Here is a 16,340-nt window from a genome sequence, read left to right on the forward strand (position 1 = left end):
TGTAAGAGTCGGGGTGTCTGTGCGACGTTTTGACGAGGTCTCACTCGTCATCTTCAGGCTGGTGCTTTCGGCTTCTTGTTACTGGAACAGAGCAGAGTCTGGTGTTTGAGTTCCTATAAATACTGTTGAGGGGTGTGGTGTATAGCCTCCAACGTTCTGGGCAGAGAGGAAGTTCCTAGATTAGTGTGCCTTTTCTTCTTTGTTCCTTAATTACTTGAGGGATATCTTGGGTGATTTCATGAGTGATATTCTGAATATCACTGGGTGGGTCATTAATTACTTGAGGGATATCTTGGGTGATTTCATGAGTGATATTCTGAATATCACTGGGTGGGTCATTAAGTGTAGATTAGTTGCTAAAGCTCTCGTGTCTTGACCTCTTGAGCTTGTGAAGAGTTTTTCTGAGAAGATGGCTGTGCTGCATTTAGTTGTGCTCTGGCTTGGCTTCGTGTATAGGGGCGAGCTATGGTTTTGTGCCTTGTGCCAGCCAGATCTGTGTAGGGATTGCAGGGGGGTGCAGCATCCGGAGGTGCCACTATAGTTTGGTTACTGGATGGAGTCTGTAATATGTCTGTGGAGAGGGTCTGGGTTTGGGTCTGGTGTGGTTGATTTGAAACCAATGCTTTAGACAAGTCAGAACACAAACCCAAACTTTGGCTCAGATATGTTGACGACACCTTTGTAATTTGGCCACACGGGAAAGAAAAACTAGATAGCTTCCTCACACATCTCAACAGCCTACACCCCAAAATACAATTCACTATGGAAATAGAAGACAACAACCAACTCCCCTTTCTTGACGTCCTAATCTACAAAAAACCTGATGGCTCCCTAGGACACACTATCTACCGGAAAAAAACACACACCAACCGCTACTTACATGCACAATCACACCACCACCCTGCACAAATAAACTCCGTAGCCAAGACTCTCATCTCCAGAACCAAACGCCTGGCTGACAAAGACCACTTGACAACTGAGTTACAGAATCTCTCAAATGTGTTAATCGCCAATGGATACCAGAAAAACAGGGTTACGAAGCTAATCCAAAAAGAAACACCCCCCAAAAACCAAGACACAGAAGAAAACAATGGCATGGCCCTCCTTCCTTATATCAAGGGCACTACAGACAAAATCAGCAAAATCCTCCATAAACACAATATCAAAACAGCCTTCTGCACCAACCAAAAAATAGCCAATATCCTCAGAAACCCAAAAGACAAAATCCAGCTGGAAAACCAAGGGGTCTATGAAATACCCTGCAAAGTCTGCCCAGCCACGTACATTGGACAAACAAACAGACGAATAAATGCACGTATCGCAGAACACAAGAATGCCGTCAAAAAAGAAGAAAAAACTTCCTCTCTTTTCCAACACATGAAAGAAACAGGACACGAAATTAATTTTGCAGATTCCAAATTGCTCTTTAACATGGAACATCACCACAAGAGAATAATCATGGAAGCCATCGAGATAGAGAAACACCCTCACAACATGAACAAGCGTGACGACACGTCCCGCCTGCCAGACATCTGGAAATTAGCCCTCCCCACAAAAACCGACACCAGAACCAGAGGCACACAGAACGCCGTCACCAATCAACCACACCAGACCCAAACCCAGACCCTCTCCACAGACATATTACAGACTCCATCCAGTAACCAAACTATAGTGGCACCTCCGGATGCTGCACCCCCCTGCAATCCCTACACAGATCTGGCTGGCACAAGGCACAAAACCATAGCTCGCCCCTATACACGAAGCCAAGCCAGAGCACAACTAAATGCAGCACAGCCATCTTCTCAGAAAAACTCTTCACAAGCTCAAGAGGTCAAGACACGAGAGCTTTAGCAACTAATCTACACTTAATGACCCACCCAGTGATATTCAGAATATCACTCATGAAATCACCCAAGATATCCCTCAAGTAATTAATGACCCACCCAGTGATATTCAGAATATCACTCATGAAATCACCCAAGATATCCCTCAAGTAATTAAGGAACAAAGAAGAAAAGGCACACTAATCTAGGAACTTCCTCTCTGCCCAGAACGTTGGAGGCTATACACCACACCCCTCAACAGTATTTATAGGAACTCAAACACCAGACTCTGCTCTGTTCCAGTAACAAGAAGCCGAAAGCACCAGCCTGAAGATGACGAGTGAGACCTCGTCGAAACGTCGCACAGACACCCCGACTCTTACACGGGAAGACACCCGAAGACACCAAAACCTGCATATATATATATATATATATATATATATATATATATATATATGTAAGTAAGTTTGTAGGAACTAAAGCAAGAATGTGCATGCAAAATATTACACCACAGAACAGATGGTTTGTAAAGTAGGCATCCAAATAGAATATTTTGCTGTAAAGCTTCAACTGTTTGCAAGCAATGCTATGATTTCCCTTATATATGGGGCCCTGGAGAACTGGCTTCTTGCCGAAGGTCAGCTGCATGGCAGAAGAGAGTTGCTCAGGTCAGTGGTGGAGCTTCAAGCAGCGCCACTTGGTATATTTGTGGTATGAAATATTGCAGAATTTCATCAGGATGTCACAGGAGGATATGCACTGATTGGAAACGAAGCTGCGTGGTCACCCCACAGTGTTTGTGGGTCAAAATATAGCACTGAAAGCAGGATTGCAGATGACTGCCCCAATAGCTTCATAAGCAGAAACTATCATGGCACAAGCAACCACTCGCCTTTTCTAGAAGTTGAGCAATAATTTTGTGCTGTGGTTTGGATTCCACTGTCTAATTTATCTCTCAGTTGTTTGCTGCTTATGACTCTAAGATTTAATTAGAAAGAAACAAGATAAGAACTGCGACCTGTGTGTTGTGAACAGTATGTCCAATCTTTGATGGAGGGCAATGCTTGGATTGCTGCAGCAGATGATTAATGCCTCATGCTAAAGAGAAAACACATACTTTGGTGAGTTCATTTTACTCTTTTAAGAAAATGTTGTGTTTTTATTCCTTTGTGATACGGATTATATTTAATAGTGACTATAGAAATGGCTGGTTGAAAGCAAGTATTTCTCCATGCCCCTGCCCCAGAAAAGAATCTGTAAGATGATGAAAAGCATGAAAAGGATAGAGAACTCTTTCCGTTTGTGTAGCTAATAGGAAAGAAGAACATGATAGAAGGTCTGATTATCAGCTGATGAAACAGAGCTTGAGATAAAATCTTTGCGTATCTCCAAAATCAGTTACTGCTGTAAAATGTGAATGGATGGCAACAGATTTAATATTTTTTAATTGTCCTTGCATTCACATGGAATATATTTTGCATGCCTTGAGATGATCACATGCAGCCTTGGATAACGAAGCTTTCTGTCTGAGTAAATTCATTTTATGGTCTATGAGAACGATGACAACTGAGCTGCCTTGCATAAATGATTTACAAGGACAATCTTGACATCGTTGTTAACATACAAGCAGGCATGCTGAACAGTAGTAAGACTTCAAACACAATCATATGCTACATCCAGTCTTACTTCGATTAGGCTTCGATTAGGCTGGAACTACCTGTTTGTGCTATCAAATCCAGATGCAGTTAAAATATGGATATTGTTTTAAACCACATAAAGTGAAATGAAATATTTCTGGATTTTTGCAAAACCCCAGAATAATGAGAAAAGTGTGATTTGCCTTCCTTTATTTACAAGGTTCAGCAAAGCCACTTTTTCATCATCATTGCTTATCTGTATGCTGCTTTTGCATGGTGACCCATGCTTAAAGTGGCTCACAGCATCAGAAAAATGCACACAGTTAAATATAACATTTCAAGATATAACAAGAACAACAGTCATAGATTAATTAAAACATCTCATACTAAAAAACTGTACACTTTGATTAAACAATCCACTTAACAATTCATAATGAGGCCTAAAAAAAGGAACACAAGAACATAGTCCAAAGAGTAGCAAAAATAACATTTTCCCCCAAACTGAAATGTCGGCCCCAGCAACTCCTAAATACCACCCCATTCTAATGACTTCTAAGCACCTTGAACATGATAAGCAGCATTTTTAGCTGAAGGTAGTCAGGACCCTGCCTTCCTGGGTCTGGTGGCAATGAACCAGAGCCAGAGCTACCATTGAGCCTTTCTGAGCCAGTTGCCTCAAGCAACACTCTGGAGTGTTGGTAGGCAAACTAAGGCCCGGGGGCTGGATCCAGACTAATCGCCTTCTCAATCCAGCCGGTCCAGGAATCAGCGTGTTTTTACATGAGTAGAATGTGTCCTTTTATTTAAATTGCATCTCTGGGTTATTCGACCCAGCATGACCTTGGCATAGAAATTCGGCATAGAAATTCATTCATCCTCCCCCAAAAAAGTAGTCCGACCCCCACAAGGTCTGAGGGACAGTGGACAGGTCCCCTGCTGATAAATTTTGCTGACCCCTGCTCTGGAGGGATGGCAGGTTTGGATCTGGATGCCATGCCCCGCCTCTTGCCTGCTTGCTTGCGGTGGCAGATACTTCCTTCTCTCTGGGGCAGTTTCCTTATATTCACACATATCTTTCTATCCTCCCTCCAAATAAACACACTTCCTCTTTCCTTACCACTGAGCCAGCTCTCTCTTGCCTTTGCGCCATGGCTTCCTATCTGGAGGCTGAAGCTGCTCTCTTGCCAAGTTGGGAGTCGGCTTGTGAGGAGACAACTGGGCACGCAGCGTAATGCTTGAGTGGGACTATGTGGGTTAGTGGTTTGATAGAGGTATGGAAAGGAAGACATTATGAAATGGGGAGGGGAAATGCTGTTGTGAAGAAATGGGGATGAAATGAAGAAGGAAAACGTAGGTGGGGAGGGAAAGCGTTCCATGCTCCTCCCTCCCCACCTGTGTTTTCCTTCTCCATTTCATTCACCGTGCTTCACTACAGTGAAAAGTGCGTTTGCTCAATGGAATTTGCTTTCTCCTTTTTGCCATCTTAACATTTTTCGGTAGTAGAAAGATGTAATACTTGTGACATCTGATGCAGAGACAGTACTGGAAAGTTCAGAAACTGAATCCAGATGATTAAAGTGAAGCCTGGTTAATGGATATACTTGTCAGTCTTTGTTACTGCTTTGGAGTTCAAATTACAACTCAGAGATATAAGAGAGCAGCATAGGCATCAGGAAACTGACAACAACACTCCATGCAAGTTAAATACCTATGTTTACATCAGGCACGAGGGTTAGCAGATGATTTTGTTTGTCTTTCTGGCTCACTCACAAGTTGGAGCCTGACTACACACTTCAAGCAAATACATGTGACAAAGCCCTTGATATACACGATACCATTTTCAAGAAGAATAGCAGCTTGAAAGGGGCAATATTAAATAAAAAGAAACCAGGGGAAAGGCGTGCTTTATCCTTCCACCTCTCACTGTTTCTCTTGCAAAAAGATGTACAGCTACTTCCCACTTACGGATTCAAAATGTTGTTCATTCATGTTTTTAACTGTGGAAGGGCGGGAGCTGCTTATTTGGAGTGGAGAACCATCAGAAAGGGAAAGGTGACCTAAGCCCCTTTCCCACCCCTTCCATTCAAAATCATCCTTCATGACACCTATGAATATTGATACATGTAGCCCAGTGTTGTCTGCTTTGACTAGAAATGGGCTTCGATGTCTTGCCAAGAGTCCATTTTCAGGAATTGAGATTCTTTAATTGGAGATGGGACTGAAGCTAACTTGGGACTTAGGCTGCACAGTGCTGTAGTGGAACAGGGACTCATTCCCCACCCCACCCCACCCCCCAGCAGATAATAACATCTGCTGGAGCAGTATTTGGTAATTGTTGTCAGTTTGGAGGGTGGTGTGTCTAGCTGCTTGATCCCTTCATGAAGTAGGCTAGTCTGATTGGCCTAAGGCAGGTCACGCCACAGATTTCATGGCTAATCAGGGATGACAACCCAGGCCTCCTCAGCCAAAGTCTGACATGCTGATTGCCAGCTGATCCTAATAAACTGGTTATTGTGCTATTTATTATGCTAGGTAAAAGTTGGGGATATAAATATATGCTTTTTAAAAACGTGTGTGTGTATGTGTGCGTATGAGTTCCTTAAGCCAACATTTTTGCTGCAATATCTTCTAATGAATTCTATTGCTATCAGATTTGCAGAGTTTAACAGCCACTTTTAGAAGCGTTCAGAAATGACAAAGTGGAGGGTGTTTCTAGCTCAGCCTAGGAACCACATGCGTGGCACTTTGGATTCCATGACAAAAGAAAGGAAGGGTAATAAACACAATAAAATAAAGAAATGAAATATGGAGCAACACAGCTGCCTGCATTTTTTAATTCCTCTTGGGGCATGGCTAGAGACTCTCATGTGGTATTGCTATAGGGGCAGCCTATAGCATGGGTAGAGTTCCACTACCCATGTCTGCATGCCCTGTGTCATCTCCTCAAAAGGTAGTATAGCCAGGGCTTAGTTAAACTGATATTTATACTCTGCTTTTCTTTGAAGAGAATATTCACAGTGTTCCACAATAAAAATAATGAAATATAATGCATGTTCCTACTCTAGATGCAGTGTCAACTGGGCCCAGTATGGTCAAAGATTAACCAGGACTGGTGCCATCCCCTCCACCTCCTGCCCCTTTCTTCTTCCTGCTTACCTCTGCCGGTGGAGGGAAGCTAACATCACTGCCAGTGTGGTGCTCCCTCTTCTGCCCAAAAACATGAAAGTGGGCAGAAATGCATCTAGCAGAAAACCCCAAAATGAGGTGTTCTGCAATGGAACTGAACTAACTCCATTGCCATCATGTGACTGCATTGACCCCAATCCAGGCCAAATTCCTGGCATAGCTATCTGCTTGCCCCCAACCTTCCACCTACATATGTGGCAGTGGCCCCACCATCCTGTTAAGCCCTGCCAGGCAGTGGCCAAGTTTGGATTATGCCCTAATTATGTAGAGGTAAAGGGACGCAGGTGGTGCTGTGGTCTAAACCACTGAACCTCTTGGGCTTGCTGATCAGAAGGTCGGTGGTTCAAATCCACACAACAGGGTGAGCTCCTGTTGCTCTGTCCCAGCTCCTGCCAACCTAGCAGTTCAAAAGTGCAAGTAGATAAATAGGTACTGCTGTGGCGAGAAGGTAAACGGCATTTCTGTGTGCTCTGGCACTTGTCATAGTCCTCCGTGCACCAGAAGTGGTTTAGTCATTCTGGCGACATGACCCGGAAAGCTGTCTGTGGACAAACACTGATTCCCTTGGCCTGAAAAGCGAGATGAGCGCCACACCCCATAGTCGCCTTTGACTGGACTTAACCGTCATGGGGTCCTTACCTAATTATGCAAAATACATCCAAGCATTAACGTCAGTAGTAAAAGAAAACCAGAGGTTCATGTCAATTGCCTGCAGCAGCCAGCTGGCATTTTGTACGATGTTTTCTGAGTCGCAGTAACATTCTCTGAGCATGGAGAAATGGAGATTTCAGAAGCTGTTAGGAACATAGGAAGCTGCCTTATACTGAGCCAGACCACTGGTCCATTTAGCTTAGTATTGTGCATGGGCTCGTCAGGGTTTAAGGCAACTTTCTCTTCCTCTCCTACCTGGAGATGCTGGGAACTGAACCTGGGACCTTCTGCATGTATAGGAGATGTTCTTCCACTGAGCTATAGCCATTGTATTGTATTAAGATAAATGGCTCTTCCTAACTCACCATCTGGCTAGCCCATGGGGGCATGCAATTGGAAGACTCCCCACACATGAAATTATCTAGCTACAAACACAGCACAGCTAGAGGGAGGGGAAGTGAAATGACCAGGAGGAAGAGGGGGAAGTAGCAGTGCATGTTCTTTTTAAAGGCAAGGGAGACTATCTTCCAAGTGTTCTGCATTTCATCCAAGTGTTCAATATTTTGACAAGCCCTGTCACTATGGGAAGAAATTTTCCGAGCTCCCATATGGTAACTACCACATTATTTTAAGATAACAGCTGTTATATTCTATCACATAAAAACACTTTCAGCAACTAGTCAACAACCCTATTTTCAAGTTGTAAACGAATAAATCTTATAAACATTATTTTCATATTGTTTGCCAGCAAGCCCCCATGTTCTGAAATTCCATATTGATAAAATATGGCCAAAATGCCATTGAGAAAATCCTATCCTTTGTTGTTATTAATGTTTTGCTCCTGCATCCTGATCACTGATAGAAGTTTCTCTCAAAGTGGGGATTATGGAGCATGAATGGCTCATACTTATTTCTAATTAATTTCCTTGTGCCATGCCCCATGTCCCCTTCATGGATCACTGCCTTGCCGTGGCGAAGGGGCTTGAATAACTCAGAAAAGCTATGAGCTATGCCATGCAGGGCCACCCAAGATGGACAGGTCATAGTGGAGAGTTTTGACCAAAAGTGATCCACCTGGAGCAGGAACCGGCAAGCCACTCCAGTATCCCTGCCAAGAAAACTCCATGGACAAAGGCAACAGGCATATAAAAGTTATGACGCTGGAAGATGAGCCCCTCAGGTCGGAAGGCATCCAACATGCTACTGAGGAAGAGCGGAGGACAAGTACAAGTAGATTCAGAGCTGATGAAGCAACTGGGCCAAAGCCGAAAGGACACTCAGTTGCGGATATGCCTGGAAGCGAAAGGAAAGTCCAATGCTGTAAAGAGAAATATTGCATAGGAACCTGGAATGTAAGAACCATGAACCTTGGTAAGTTGGATGTGGTCAAAAATTAGATGGCAAGAATAAATATTGACATCCTGGGCATCAGTGAACTAAAATGGACGGGAATGGGCAAATTCAGTTTGGATGGCCATCATATCTACTAATGTGGGCAAGAATCCCATAAAAGAAATGGAGTGGCCCTCATAGTCAACAAAAGAGTGGCAAAAAAGAGTGGATATTGAACAACTGATTGGTTCAAAATTGGGAAAGGAGTACGGCAAGGCTGTATATTCTCTCCCTGCTTATTTAACTTATATGCCGAATTCATCATGCGAAAGGCTGGGCTGGATGAATCCCAAACTGGAATTAAGATTGCCGGAAGAAATATCAACAAAGTCAAAGCCCTATAAGGTACTTTGTTTTCTTTTAAAAACAACAACAACAACGAAACTCAGTGGTTGCAGCATTTATGGATAAGAAACCATTGAAGTTGTGCCCTATTATTTATTAGTTTTTCCGAAGTCGGTGGAAATCAGGTCTATGTTGTTAAACCTAATATTGATTTGCCATCATGACTGATTCTTAGCAAAACCAGTTAGACATCAAGCCTCTGAAGTGATGGAAGATTGATTGCAAAACCACTCCTCAAAGAACAACCGATAGATCACAAACACAGGAGTCTGTGCAAACAAGATTAAAGGGTGTCACCCATCTTTAGTATAGTTCCACTTATAATGTTAGTTGTGTTAAATTATTTTTCGCTGCAAAATAAAACCATTTGGCCAATGACCTTGGATGACGGGAGCTGCAGTTGTTGTTAGTGGTGGTGTTTTTTTATTAGACATATACTGCCCTTCATCATAAGATAGCAGGGCAATTCAGTGACACCTGAAGGTTCAAAGGTTCCCCAATGTTCCCTGGGTCTAGAGGGCCAAACAGTTTGCATTAGGCAGCTTCCTTTTCTACACTTTCAACATTTAGTTAGGCACTGAAACCTTGAAGTGTCACAGCCAGAGTGAGTAAATAATAATAATAATGGACTATATGGACCTGTGTTCAGGTTCAGTAAGCAACTTCAGATATTCCCCACATCTCCCCCCCCACCAAATTTTTCATATGCATTAATATTCAAGTGAATATATGCCACTAACAAAAGTTTTTGTTCATATTGTGTCGTTTTATTTCCCTACTGGAAATGTACAGACAAATGGGAACTAAGGAATAGTGGGAGAGAGATGGATTCTTTTAAAAACAGGAAAGCTTCAGTCTTTTGTTTATTCAAGTATTCATTACAGCGGTACCTCAGGTTAAGTACTTAATTTGTTCTGGAGGTCAGTACTTAACATGAAATGGTTCTTAACCTGAAGCACCACTGGGCCTCCTGCTGCTGCCGCACGGCCGGAGCACGATTTCTCTTCTCATCCTGAAGCAAAGTTCTTAACCTGAAGCACTATTTCAGGGTTAGTGGAGTCTGTAACCTGAAGCGTATGTAACCTGAAGCGTATGTAACCTGAAGTACCACTGTACATTTATATGCTACCCCATTCTGCGGAGATCAGATCAAGTGGTACAGGTGAGAGCTGAGAGCAGAGTGGAGACCAAAGCTGGACAAACCCTAGAAGGAGCATGACATGTCCCCCACCAGAGGTACTACCCCGACCCTAACACCCCATACACCCCATTTCACATAGTAAAAGCTGCCTTATAAATAGGTTTCAATAAAGCTGCTTACTGTATCAGCAGGTTCAGGCTTTTGCATGAAGATCTTCCATCCTTGGAGAAGGAACAGACTCCACACCTTATGCCTGACTGGCTGCACAGGTTGTGAGCTGTGTATCATCCCCCTCTCTGGAAGCACACAGGTTGTTTCTTGGGCAGGAAAGATTTTACTCTGGTTCAGGGATATTCAGAAAAGGGGATGTGATTATGATATACACTGTTACATACACATCAAAACCAAAACAAAACAGGAGGTCGCCATTGAAACCATTCCTATACAGTATTCTTCTGATTGTTGGACATTCCATTTATAATTGACTCAGTTCATTTTTTGCGCTTAATAGTAGTTGTAATCCTGCTCATGACTCCCATCTGTCTGTTCAAATTTCTCATGTACCAAATAATGTCTGAGGGACCGGAGCTTAGAGTTTTAGCTATCACATGATACAGAGTCCCATGCCTCTTAATCAGAGCATCAAGTGATTAATTCAGCGTGCTTCTCATTTCCTGCCTCAGCCTGCTCCCTACAAGTTGGGGCGGCAGCCTGGGTTCACTTCAAAGCTTGCCGTCAACATCTCTGCAGCTAGTGTGGTTTTGTTGCCCTTTTCAGCTTGCCTCACTCCCAAGAAAGTTTTCTCTTGAGGGTTTTCACAGAAGAGCTGCAGAACAACATGGCCATACATTCATTCAGGATGGAGAGGAAACTGAACAGGTTTCCCTCTGAGCTTGAAACCAGGAGAGTCACCTCAAAGGTCTACAGTTTAATTTGTTGCAAACCGCAGTGTCACAAGATCCTAATAATTAAAGTTTGGGGAGTACTTTAATTATTCTGGAATCCATGCTCTAGGGTACACTGTAGCTGGGTCTGAAAGCAACTACAGTGGTACCTTGGAAGCCAAATGGAATCCGTTCCAGAAGTCCATTCGATTTCCAAAACATTCAGAAGCCGTGCAAACCGAACACTCACTTCCAGGTTTGCGGCATTCAGGAGCCAAAACATTTGACTCGCAAGGCATTCAGGATACAAAGTATGACTGTATAATCTTTCCCCAACCTGGTGTGTTCCAACTGTTTTGGATTATAATTCCCATGAGCCTCAGCTGTCAGGGCCATGCTGTCAGGGGCTGATGTAAGTTGTATTCCACCAGGGCACCAGGTTGGTGAAGCCTGCTCTATACTATTCTTTGTGCTGGCTTTCTCTGCTACAAGGATAAGGAATCTGTGGCCTTGCAGATGCTGCTGGACTCCAACTTTCATCCAGGCAGCATGGCCAATGGTCATGGGTGATGGGAGTTGTAGTCCAGCAACATTTGAAGGCCACAGACTCTCAATGCCTACTTTACTATGTTCAGTTCAAGCTCCCTCTATTTACCTTTTGGCAGTTCAGTTCCTTCCTTTCTCTGCTTGTTCACTTCTCCTGAATACCACAAACCTTTTTTTAAGCCCAAGATTTCCACCTCTGGTTCTCACATACATGCCATTTCCTATGTTGTCAGTTTTTCTCTATCTGTTACCACAGAGCCTCTATCTGTTACCATAAGAAGAGCCCTGCCGGAACAGACCCAGGGCCTTTCTATTAGTCCAGCATCATGTTTTCCACAGTGTTCAGCCAGATGTGTAGGAGAAGCCCACAGGCTTCTTGCACACCTATTTCACTTGAGCAAAATACTGTATCACAATCAAGAGAGCAAGTGTAGTGCTCTCTGGGTGACAGTATTATCTTTCCCCACACACTGGCAGGAGAGCAGTTAGGGCCATGCAAGCAGCGCACATGCACTGGGTGCTGAGCTGTGGGGCTGCAGTCTCAAAGCTTGGTAAATGAGACTTTGGGAAGGAGGCGTGAGGCTCTGACAGGGTCCTAGAGTCTGCCCTACTCCTTCCCAAAGCCTAGTTAGCACTCTCCCAGGTGGTTCATTTGCATATTTGTATGCTTTCTAAGACTATAAGACTGTTTTAATCTTAGTAAGACACCCAGCTTCTTTTTGGGGTGCATAATATTGTTTTGCAAGGCATTGTTGCCTTCTGTAGTCCTCCCTGCCATCTCAGTTTTAAGGGTGTTTTCTGTGTCCTTTTTTTCTTTTTTACTGAAATTTGATCTGTGATCAACTTGATATTTTCAGATTTAATAATTTCAGTGGTGCGGTGACCACCTAGTGGGGCTCCTTTTCCAGAGATGAGCACTTAGTTCCTTCACGTGCAATTCTTTGAGAGGTAAATACATGTGAATTTTTTATTTTATTTTTAAGAAATTTTCCTTTACAATACAAAAATGTTTTAAACTTCAGGCAGAATATTGCTTTAATAGCTGTTCTGTTCTGGGTACTGTTTGATTGCTTTTATCTTAGGATATTTCATCCTGTTTGGCTTGTCTTACATACTTCCTGTACATGGTAGAGAAGCAACTAACTAATCAATTTATGAATATTGCATTACAAAAGACTCACATTGACTTTAATCGGCTATAGCTAAACATCCTTTAGCTATGCCTCTTCTCTTGAACGAACTGGAGTCTGGCAATGTATTCATAAACGTCTGCCAACATTCATCTTGGAAATAAAATCACATGGATAATATTTTCATAGATTCTGGATTCTGGAACACCAGACTTTGAGTAAATAGACGCCCAGGCTGCCTCTTTCTCTAGTGTGTGTGTGTGTGTGTGTGTATACATGTGGCCTTTTGTAGTTTGCTTTCTTGCACAGGATTCTTCCCTCTATTTATACACCAAGTATTTAATTGTGAAATCCTTGCTGTGAATCAAGATCAGCTTTAGGATTTGTGGGGCCCATTGCAGGAAGAAGGGAAGCTGCTGCTTTTCAGTAGAAAGAACAAGAAGCAGTTAGAGTTGCCTGAAGCCATTACAGGGATTCGCCAGTCAGATGACCTCCTTATTGAGCATTTGTCCTAATTTGGTTGCAGAAAGCTTAGGCAGTGGTTAGACTATCTCCGGTCATTATTGACGGTCATTATTGAATATTTGTTCTGATTTGTTTACAGAGCGGTTATACAACAAAAAGCCTTCATTGTGATCTGTTTGTAGATATTTATATGACTTCCTGTTAATCTATCGTTTATTCCAGTTTTCAGTGCATTTCTCCATCGCTTTCCTAAATGCAAAAGCATTTTTAAAAAGCGGAATTGTTGCACTAGGGCAGTACAGTGTTTTGATTCACTTTAGTTGCACAAACTTAAATTCCCAGTGTATGGTTGAACCCCTTCCTGAAACTATCAGTATACTAAATGAGTACATTGATGTTGAGGGTGAGCTGAACAGGGTTGCTAGAGCCTGATGATCTTTAGCTACTGGGGACAGCTAAATGCAGAAAGAGCTAACAAGTAAAATTAAAACTGAGAGTGAGAAAAGAGTATAAGATATGATCATGAAATAGCCCTGCTAAGTTTGCCAAACCAAGATCAATGTATCTGTGTGATGTGATTAATTTTGACCTCTGCTAAGGCTATATCCAAAGCAATGCTTAGAAGAGGACAGAAAGGAAGATACACGGGGAATAGGAGTGCATTTGGGTACCTGTGTTGCATATGATGGATGCCTAAACGAAAGGAATAGAACACAGCAGCGGAGTAAGGCTGGATAAAGACAGCTATAACTTCAATGCAAACAATTAGATTGTCATGTGTTAATGCTATACAATCTGCCAAACTGCTTGCTTAAGTAAGCTTCTGTACCCATTCTCGCTAAGGGCTTTGTTTTGTGTTTAAGGTGTATTTGCTCACTTGAGCATGCAAAAAAACAACAACCAGCCAGCATCACCAGAAAAACTGAAGAGGCTGTGCAGCTGGCAGCTTTTATGACATCAGTCATAATCTGAGAGAACTGCAGCTGAAATCAGTCAGCACAAATAGGAGGTGCTGAAGGCAGCTGACAAAGCATGCACTGGAAAGCAAAGCCTCCTCACCCCACCCCCACTCAGCAAAAAAAGAAAAGAAAAAGGAAAATCCTTGCTGCAGACGACTCATATACAGAAAACAGAATAAAAACTGGCTCATGTTTCTCTGTCAGCCTTCCCTTTCCTGCAGTAGTGTCCCAGAACGTTTTTATACAGGATGGGGTTAGCCATGGGCTATCTACAGTGGAGTTGTCATATCTGTATTAAAGAGAATGATATGTGATTATTTCCCCTCGCCTGCATTCTAATATGTGCAAAATAAGTGCTGAAAGATTCTAAAAAATTAATTTCTAATGGTATGTACAGTATTTATAATCAAGGCAAAAGAATGCTTACGGGGACTAGCCATGGAAGTTCTAGATTATTGACTACAATTGAGACTAGGGTTACATAGTGACGATATCTCAGTTCCTGCTTGTTTTTCACTTAACTGAAACATATATTTTTTTTCCTTTCCTGGTCCTTGTCCAATCACCCTTGGTTCACAGACCCTGCAGGAGAAAAGGGGAACAGTTTTGATCTTCCAAATGTAATATTGATATTGCTGCATGCGACCCCAATCTCCAAACAGTGCAGGACTCCAGGAGTTCCAGGTACTTATCCAAGGTCCGGTTTCCTTGGAATGAGGGACAGTGGAGGCTGTGGTGCCCTTATGAAATACGGTTTATTTACACATATATACAACCTGATGGTGGGACTCACAGCATGAACACCCCAAGAGTCTTGGTTCGCCCATAGTCAAAGCCTTGACTTCAAGCAGAAATCAAGCATGGCTCTGCCTTTCTGGCTTGCTTCTAGCCCAGCTTTCACAAAAACTCATTGGCTTTTGTCTTTCTTATTACCAATCAGGTGAGGGAGCCACCCCACCCCAGCCATTTTCCCTATGGCACCATACAGTGGCACCTCTGGTTACAGACGCTTCAGGTTACAGACTCCGCTAACCCAGAAATATTACCTCGGGTTAAGAACTTTGCTTCAGGATAAGAACAGAAATCGGGCTCCGGTGGAGCGGCAGCAGCAGGAGGCCCCATTAGCTAAAGTGGTGCTTCAGGTTAAGTACAGTTTCAGGTTAAGAACGGACCTCCGGAATGAATTAAGTACTTAACCCGAGGTACCACTGTACTTAAGTGGCAACTATGACCCTTGCCTAATTCAACATTGATATCCTCCTTTAGATTTTAACCCTTGCAGGATCCAGGACCCTGGGAATTAGAAGGGAATCGGGCACCATGCCAATTAATCCCCTGCCTAACATACAACAATATCAATGGATAAAACTGATGGAGTCAGCCTCTATAGCTGCCAACTCAGTACTTGCAGCAAATACTAAATATGCTCTCTCTCTCTCTCTCTCTCTCTCTCTCTCTCTCTGTGTGTGTGTGTGTGTGAAATGACCAGCAGATAATTTTTTCCAACTTCCATTTCAGCTCGAATTTGATAAGTCTGTCGTATTCCTATCGAAATTTACTCCTAAAATTCCAGGGCCCAGCTTATTCAGTGAAATAATGAGGACTGGTTTTGCCTTGCATGGCATCATGCCATATTCCTAGCCATCTTTATTGTATCTGGCTCCCTTTTTTGGGGAAAAAATTCTCCTCCATCCTTCTATCGGCAGTGCTATGAATTGCTCTACATGTTAACCTATCCTGTGAAACTGAAAAGAAGCCAGATGTTATTGACAAAGAACTCTGATCTCAGTTGCCAGAAAGAAAGGCAGAAAATTTGCCGCAGTATATGTCACTGATGCAGCACTGATGTTAAATGGTCTGTATCAAATACTGTGTAGGACAAACTGATGGAGAAGGCTAAATTTCAGGTTTCTGTGACAGGAACTCAGAAGTCTTCTAACTGGCAGCCAAATACGTCATTCTATACGGCGCCTGAAACATAGGCAGGTGTGGTAGTACAGCGTCAAATACTCACAGACAGGCAGTTATTTCTGAGGTGAAGCATGAAGGAGGCGCCATTGGCTAGAGAGTGTGCACATTGCTATTATCTCTTCATGAGTTTTGCCAGTTTATTATTGCAGCACTTCCCAAGCTTTCAAAACCTGTTTAACTGGAGACAGCAATGAGGCTTGTGAAGTGACA

At 42.9% G+C, this 16,340-nt stretch overlaps 1 long non-coding RNA gene across 1 annotated transcript; it reads left to right on the plus strand.

The window, feature by feature from the left end:
* Nucleotides 1-2,488: 2,488 nt before the first annotated feature.
* On the plus strand, nucleotides 2,489-15,131 carry LOC309528020. The gene is made up of 3 exons (XR_014217475.1): nucleotides 2,489-2,944; nucleotides 12,463-12,553; nucleotides 14,064-15,131. It is a non-coding gene; the product is annotated as an uncharacterized lncRNA (long non-coding RNA).
* Nucleotides 15,132-16,340: the final 1,209 nt, after the last annotated feature.

Source organism: Podarcis vaucheri (assembly GCF_965113315.1).
Source record: "Podarcis vaucheri genome assembly, chromosome: 3".
Classification (NCBI taxonomy): domain Eukaryota; kingdom Metazoa; phylum Chordata; class Lepidosauria; order Squamata; family Lacertidae; genus Podarcis; species Podarcis vaucheri.